This window comes from Nomascus leucogenys, chromosome 15 (assembly GCF_006542625.1).
Source record: "Nomascus leucogenys isolate Asia chromosome 15, Asia_NLE_v1, whole genome shotgun sequence".
NCBI classification, from domain to species: Eukaryota; Metazoa; Chordata; class Mammalia; order Primates; family Hylobatidae; genus Nomascus; species Nomascus leucogenys.
Window position 1 is genome coordinate 46,060,466 of NC_044395.1, and position 8,737 is coordinate 46,069,202.

The following is an 8,737-nucleotide window of genomic DNA, read 5'->3' on the forward strand; positions in this document are numbered from 1 at the left end:
GTCGAGGTGTCCAGTGCCGTCCTTTTTAGAGCCTGGCTAGCTGAGGGTTATGTGGCAAGAAACATCTTATTTGTATTTTAGTCCCTTAAATGAACAATTTTGATAGGAATGATTCTCCAAATTTTGAAGATACTTATCAGAAAGATTTTCTTATTCCTTCACTCTATATCACATAGACTATAATAAACTGTCTCTCTTCTGTCTCCACATATTTCATGCAGAACATTAGGAGTTAGCAGAGAGAAAGCTTATCACCAGCTTCTTTTGGACTCGCTGCCTTTTTCTAAGTGATCTGAGATGATAAAATTATTCACCTTAGGGCTCCAACCCAGCACTCCTTTTTGATTTTCACCTATGTTTTGTGAGCTTTTCTGTTGATGCTAAAACTCTATGCAACAGTCAAAGCCTCATAATTTAATTGCATTATTTTTGCTAGATTTCAAGGAAAAATTTATTCCTGACATTCTTCTAATTTAGCTTAGATTCACTTTGGCAGGAAGACAGAATTAGCTACTTTATGATCACTTAGTATATGACTCTGATTTTGGAAGATGAAAAAGTTTTTGTGTCTATTTACCATATTTTCTTAGCCATTGAACCAAGATAATCTTATTCTATTGATTCTCCTGAGATAATTTATTTATTCTCTTCACCTGTCAGAATTTATGTTAGAATATCACCAAGACTTACTTACAATTGAAATAAGTCTAAGAGAGACCACTAAGAACTTTGTCAATCATTAATACAGAAATCTTGAACTTCCTGTTATTTTTATCCCTGAAAGAAGTTATTTTTCAATAGCCTGGTTACAGTTTTTTTTTTAATACAAGAATTTTCACTCTTCTATAGTACAAAAAGTAAAAACTGATAAAGGAGATAACTTGGAAAAAATCAATCTAACAAAACTGAGACACATTCTTAAATAGCACTTTATTTCTGTGCTAAATTTAGGAGACATGAAAATGGCAGGTTTCCTAAGTGAAATAAGACAGACACACAGTGAAAACTACTTCATGGTCCTACTCATATTTGAAATCGATTTTTAAAAGTTCAATACATTAAAAACAGTGGTTACATTGGTGGGAAGAAAATAGGTAAATGAAGGGTAAAAGTTGTAAAGGTGCAGTAATGTAGAATAAATGAATCTGATGTACAACCTGTAGGTATATTAGATAATCTTGTATTGCTTTTAGGAAATATTCTGAGGGACTAGATTTTTGGTGTTCTTATCATAAAAAAGAAGCACAACTAAGTGATATGATCGATTTGTTAATTTTCTTCATTACAATAATGATTTCCTTATGCAGATGTATCTCAAAACGACATATGGTGCACCTTGAAAATATAAAATAAAACAAATAAAAACACAAAGGTAATTTTATTCTTGCATGTAAGCTGAAAATAAGTGAAGACTGGGTCAGTAATAACAATGCTTTGCTGAATTAAGAGAATTCTAATAAAATATTTTTAGTTGGGAAGCTATCTGTATTAAATAAAATTGATCTAAAGCTGGTTACAGTGGCTATACTTATAATCCCAGTGCTTTGGGAGGCCAAGGCAGAAAAATTACTGGAGGCCTGGAGTTTGAGATCAGTCTGGGCAACATAGTAAGACCTTATCTCTACCAAAACATAAACAGAAAATTAGCCCTGAGTGGTGGTGCACACCTGTTGTCCCAGCTTCTCAGGAGGCTGAGTTGGGAGGATTGCTTGAGTCCAGGAGTATAAAACTGCTGTGAGTTCTGATTGTGCCATTGCACTCCAGCCTGGGTGGGAGAGTGAGAACTTGTCTCAAAAACAGCAACTAGTAATTTTTTGTAGGCATTTTACCTGAAAGGTATAATTCTTTCTTCTACAATTAAATCCACATATGTCTAGGCCAGCTGTATCAGGTACAGCTTGTGCTCTACTGCTTTCATCTATAAAACAAATAAGACAAGGAGGCTCTAAGCAAAACAATTTTTTCTCATTCTGGACTTTGAGGTCTTAATTCTTTAGACTAATTTTCTGTCTCAATAGTGGATATCACCCTGAAACTTGATTTGTCCAAACACCTCACATAACCTGAGATTTTACAAAACATATAGTTCATAGGATCAATATGTTTTTATGCCCTAAAAGTCTCCAGGCATTGAAGGATACTACTATGTGGAAACTCAGGCCTTCTACTGCATTATTGAAGGAGCACATTTGAGACTCGCAGCACTGGTTGCAGGAGTCTGTTAACAGGTCTGGACAATGAGTAATGTCAGTCTAGATAATTCTGAGGAAGGCTTTCTGCTTTGTTGTAAGGAGGATAATCACTGGAGACTCTAGACAAGTTCCCAGTCATCATTCCAACATTTAGTTGCTGATTTGTAATCCCAGCACTTTGGGAGGCCTAGGCAGGTGGATCACTTGAGGTCAAGAGTACAAGACTGGCCTGTTCAACATGGTAAAACTTTGTCTTTACTTAAAATACAAAATTAGCAGGGGGCGGGGGGCGGGGAATGTGCATTAGACGGGAAGGAGAACATACTGAACATGCCATTGGAAGGTGAAATTCCTAATATTCGAGAATATTGTTGAGAACTATGTTTAATTCTCAGTATAGAAAGATGTACCCTTTCAATGACATTAAAAATTCACTAGAGGCCGTGCATGGTGGCTCACGCTTGTAATCCCAGCACTTGGAAGGCCGAGGCGGGCGGATCACAAGGTCAGGAGATCGAGACCACAGTGAAACCCCGTCTCTACTAAAAATACAAAAAATTAGCCGGGCGTGGTGGCGGACGCCTGTAGTCCCAGCTACTTGGAGAGGCTGAGGCAGGAGAATGGCGTGAACCCGGGAGGCGGAGCTTGCAGTGAGCCGAGATTGTGCCACTGCACTCCAGCCTCGGCGACAGACCGAGACCCCGTCTCAAAAAAAAAAAAAAAAATTTCACTAGAAGAGTGAAGAATAATAGTTAAAATGTCACATAAGTAAAAACAGTCTCAAAACAAAGTGTTCTAAAAGGTTAAAGTACGTATTTGAGATAGAGGAGAGAATAAATAATAGTTAATTAATTAGTCTTCATTATGTGAAAAGACTTTTCTAAAATTCTTCCATAATAATTGAAGATATAAATTACAATAATTAAAATACACAAAAATAAAAGCATTAAAATAGTGAAACATTTAAAAAAGGGTAAAGTTGAAAATTATTTAATTTTTTATCTCAAAAATCAGAAACTGATTTTATCAATGTCCTAAAAACTTAAAAAAAAAACAAACAATAATGTAAAAGAAGCCAGGTTTCCGCCGGGCTGGGGGCGGAGCTAGGGCTTCCCTGGGGACACAGAAGCAAGAAGCAGGGACCTTAGCGCCAACCAGGCTTTCCCGGACAGAGCCTCCGACCCCCCGCCCACGCCTCTGGCCACCGGTGTGGTGCTGCTGGCTTGGACCCGGCCGCAGGGTGGCGGGGCGCGCTGCATGACCCCGCCACCGCTGTCCTCACTCCTAGGAACACAGGTCTAGGAGGACCGCGCTGACTACAAAGAGTTCCAGGATTTCTCCAGTCTGCCCGACACCCGCAGCATCGCCTGGGATGACTCTTTCTACCCTTTCGAGGACCAGGAGGAGCACGGCGTCCAGGGTGTGGACAGCGTCGTGGAGGAGGGCGTCCTGGAGCAGTGGGGCTGCTGCAGACTCTGGTGCAGCGGGGGCTGAGCGTTGAGAAGGCGCAGGAGACTGACCACAATGGCTAGACTGGCCTTAATGTCGCCTGCTACAACGGCTTTGTGGATATACCGTGGTGGCCTTAGCTGAGTGCTCCCAAATTGACGTCAACTGACAGGACAGGGAAGGGAACGCAACCCTGATCTTAGCTGCACAGGCAGGAGCTGCCCCTGGCCCCATGGGCACAGTTGCCTTAGATACTGGCTCTCAGCCTTGTGCTTCCTGCCTCAGCATCACCTGGGCTGGTTCATTTGAGCTTTAACACAGATTTCGTGGAAACGCAGACTGCCAGGCCCTGCCCCTGGAGTCTTTCTTTGAATAGGCCTGGGTTGGGGCCCAAGAATGAGTAGAAGAACAGATTTCCTGGTGAGGCTGATGCCGCTGGCCCAGGGATCCCACGTTGAAGACAGAGGGCTTTGAGGTTTTCATGGCTGATGATGGCCAGGAACCCTTCTGAGTAGGCATTGAAGACCAGCAGAGTCCCAGACCCCAGGAGAGATGTCATCAGATGGACAAGGGGCATCACCGAATTAAAGTGAAAATGAAGAAAGGAGCTGAGGATCTGTTTCATGACTTTCCTGCGCTGTTTTACTAAAGAGGCTGTTCTGGCCCAGTCAGGGCACGCTATCATCACCAACTACTTGTTGAACTATGTCCTGGGTCTTGACCTTGAAGGACGGACGTGTTAGGGTTGAAAGCCAACATGAAGGGTCGAACCGATTGCATCAGAGCTCTGAGCTAGCAGGGGCAGGTGTCCACGCGAGGGCCCCCGCCGTCGGATGTCGCCAGAGTGGCCACTTACACATCTGCCTCATGTAGAGGCTCCTGGAGCGCCCCTGCCAGGAGCGGTTGGGGGAAAATTACCAGCTTGAGTTGCCTCTGCTCCATGGCTGGAGCCTGCAGACGCTGAGGGACTGTGAGCTGTCCGCGCTGACGCCGCGCTCCGTGCGAGGCCCGGAGGACCGGGGCGCCCTGGACCACATGGTCAGGATGACCACCAGCCTCTAACAGCCCCGCCGTGGCCCTCGCGTGCCAGACTGTGTGCCCCGAGTGCTCCCTGTGCGTGGGGAAGAGGTGGCTGGCAGTGCAGGAAATCCTGGAGGCTCAGGAAATTCTGGCGGCGCGGCGGGGGATGGTGAGGCAGGCGCAGGAGGCAGGTGAAGCAGAGGGCACAGAGCAGCACAAGCGGCCCTGACCAGTGGCCGCGTGCTCCCGGGAGGGCTCCCCAAGAGCCGGCCTCCCACCTGCCCTGCTGCCGGGGTCCTGGATCTCTGCCGACCCCGCCCCGCGGAAAGCCAGCCTCCTACCCCTGCAGCGCCAGCGGGGGAGCAGCTTGCGGCGGGGCATGGTACCCAGGGTCCGCCTCAGCAAGGCACCCGCGCCCACCTTCCAGCCCCAGAGGCCGGCGCAGAAGGGCAGCACCAAGTTCAGTGGCCACCTGCGGATACCCAAGTGGCCTTACAAGGTGGCCAAGGAGGAGAAACCAGAGGCTGAGGAGGCCAAGAAGAAGCGCCAGGCCAAGGTGCAGGAGGAGCGCCCAATGCCCTGGAAGAAGAGGACGTGAGAATCTGCGGGCGCTTGACACAGGGTTAGAGGACAGGGTGAGGCGGCGGGACTGGGCACCATGGAGGCTCCCGGGACCACCAGGCCGCGCGCGTTTTCACGCTGTCTTTCTAGGATGCTCCCAGGAAGGGTCTGGGGGACCCCCATCGATTCGCCTGACACCAGCCACTCTAGCCATCAGTACACGTAGCGGGCATGTTGCCTAAAAGGCTCCCTTTAGAGAACCTCAATTAAGATTTGTTTAAAGATCAATTTATGAGGCCGGGCGCGGTGGCTCACGCCTGTGATCCCAGCTCTTTGGGAGGCCAAGGATGGCAGATCACCTGAGGTTGGGAGTCTGAGAGAAGCCTGACCAACATGGAGAAACCCCGTCTCTACTAAAAATACAAAATTAGCCGAGCATGGTGGCACATGACTGTAATCCAAGCTACTCGTGAGGCTGAGGCAGGAGAATCGCTTGAACTCGGAGGCAGAGGTGGCAGGGAGCCAAGATCGCGCCATTGCACTCTGGCCTGGGCAACAAGAGCCAAACTCCGTCTCAATCCAAAAAACCTCAATTTATTAAAGGGTATTTTCTGTGTAATTTTGTATTTTTAATTGTTATCCAATTTGCCAAGTTTTACAAGTGATAGGGCCCCTTGTATCCAAGGCAGTTTTAATACACTTGCCTGAAGACCTTTTATTTAAAATACTGTTTCTAGCAAATAAATATTTATGATATCTGTAGGAGTTTACACAGAAATCATGGGATTCTCTCCTTTTTGGCTGTTTGTTTTGGTCTTTTCTTCTCATTGTGGGTGCACGTGCACAATGGATGTTTTTATTAGTTAGATTAAGTGATGGCAGATATTTCTATTTGATGGAGGGATTGACTCATTCAGCCACATGATCAAGTGAGAAAGAGATAGCATATTTTATTGTATCTTTTTAAAAAGTATTATCCATACAGTCATATATTGGGGACAAATATTTATCATCAAATTATAAAACAACGCAGAGATAAGCATGTATGTATTGCTAGAATTAAACTCATTTTAATCAAGGAGTTTTAGATAAACTGGATACAAAATCTTTAACTTATTAGAAGTAGATATGAGGAAAACGTGTCATTTAATAAAATGCGGGAAATGTAATAGATAATTACCAGAAACACAAAATTAAGCCATATATGCTCTTAAGTAAATCGAATCCAGACATCCTTAAAATGTAAAAAAAGGATGCAACAAGAGTAAGGAGCCCAGAATGATGCAAATTAAGGGAATGGGGGGAGGTGATGTTTAGAACAAGCAAAGAGAATGCAAAAGGGAGCAAACTTATTTTAGGCAAATTCTCCTGGAGTGGACCAGGCAGCCCTCTCTTCCAGACTCAGTTACAAAGAGTCCCTTATGTGGGTATTTATTTTATTTTTCCTTTAAGGACTGCACTTGGTGTTTAGTTCAACCTCATGCGGACCTCATGGAATTTCCAAGACTTGGGGCCTTGGCATTGTGGCACCTTCCTGCCACACGTACATAATTCACAGCATTACCAAGTCACCACGAGTTCCACGCTCACCTCTGTCAGCCCAGGACCCAGCCAGGCAGTGTCACATGGTCTCCCAGGCATGCCTTTCCAAGCCAGCTATCCCTGCTGTGAAAGTTCTCAAGGCACTGGTCCGGGAAGCTGAGCCCTGGGCCTGTCCTAAACCTCCACAGGTGACTGCACTGCAGCCCACATGGAGAGCTGCAGCTCTAACACAGGCATTTGAGAGCCTCAGTCGCCTTTAAGTGGCACTTCCAGGACACCCATCCTGAGCTCTCACAAATGGCTCCACCTTCCCAAGGATGTCCTACTGTCATTGGAACAGCCAGTGTCAGGCAGCTTCTGCTTGGGCTGATGTGGCATCTGACCCTTGGTGGGTTGCCAGACATTCCTTCCTGTTTCCATCATGGGAAGTTGGCACTGGGAATGGTATGGAGCCCCCACGTCTACCCTAAGCCTTGGGTGTCTGCTGCTTCCAGATCAAAAATGGACATTTCTGGTCCTGACCAGGCGCCACCACACCATAACCGATGCTCATAGTCTCCAGGGATGTGTAGAACAGCAATGGCAGGACAGCAAACAGCTGGTGATTTCCCCAGGTCCCACGCTGTTCAAGAGTGGGCATGTTGGGTCCCTGTCCCCAATGTGTTCCAGCCTTACCCAGGTGCACAGGGTACCCTGGGGCTAGCACAGGGCTTGTCAAGTAATGCTCCTGGTGTCCACAAAACAGCTCCAGAGATACCTGCTTTTTGAAAAGCCTGCCAAGCCAGCAAGTATGGGGCAGGACCCAGATTTCTTTGGCAAATCTGAAGGTGAGCTGGCCACTTGCCCAGTGAGTAGAAGCTGCCTTTACCTGGCCAGTGTATGCAACTTGAGAGAAAATGACAGCTTCACGGGGGGCTCTGGTGGGACTGGGAGGCCTGACCTCCCGGGGAGCTTTGGTATGGCCCCAGTGGAAAGACTGGGTTTTGAAAACCCACCAGACCCAACTGAAAGAAGGGTCATCCCTGATTGGATCCCAGACTCTCCCTGATCTCTCTGGACTCGCTCTAGAAGTGGCTTGCCTGTGGGCAGCCCTTCCCTTCAGCCCATGAGGCAGGTCCAGGTAGCTTCTGCAGCTGTGTGCCTGGCTACTGGCCCAGCACTTCTGATTTTTGCCATGTGGAAGCAGATTTGCTAGTAGAGGAATTTTCCAAATCAAAGGAAGTGTCGCCAAACCTCCTTCCTCGACCTATGGTGAGCCCATGCTCTTGGTTTCTTATTCTCTTTGGAGTGGGCAGCAGAGGGGACAAGCAGGCCTCTAGCCGGGCTCAGGGAATGTGGGAGGGCAGGAAGAAAAGTCTAGATGATGAGGAACTGGAGCCACCTTGAGGGGGGTGTCCTGGGGTCAGTGTCGGGGTGATCAGATGAGCCAGCTTATATTTAAGCACCATTATTATGTTCAATTATTTTGAGTAAGGGATTCCTCAGGGGAGGTGTGGTCATCTGGTCCCAGAGGGGGAGTGAAATGCCCACTCATCTTCCTGAGCCATTTGGAAGCCCTTTCCTCTAGCCTAGTACTGATGACCCAGGCTCCTCGGTCTCAGATGGTGCACAGGGCTGGGGGGTGCAGGCTTCTTGTCACTTACCCACTCAGCACTATTGGGCATCCGGCATTCAGAGGTCTCACAGTGGCCTCTCTAAAAACCTGGTGTCCTAGGAGAACATTTATTATTTTTGTCTCTTTGAACTGCTGCATTCACTCACTGAGGGCTCGCCCTCCCTGCACCCCTCATGTTGTTCAGGAATGAGGGGACCATGAGCATGGGCCCCCTTCTCCTCTCCTGTCAGTTGCCACCACACTGTCCCCCTGGCTTTATCACCATGTCTCCCACCCCTGTTGCCTCATCTCTTCTTCCTCATTCACACTTCCTTCCTTGCCTGTTTTCTTCTCCAGTTGGTTAAGTTCTTTATGATCC

At 47.0% G+C, this 8,737-nt stretch overlaps 1 pseudogene; it reads left to right on the forward strand.

The window, feature by feature from the left end:
- The first annotated feature begins 2,488 nt into the window (after window positions 1–2,488).
- Window positions 2,489–5,274, forward strand: LOC100579924 (annotated as a pseudogene).
- The last annotated feature ends 3,463 nt before the right edge of the window (window positions 5,275–8,737 follow it).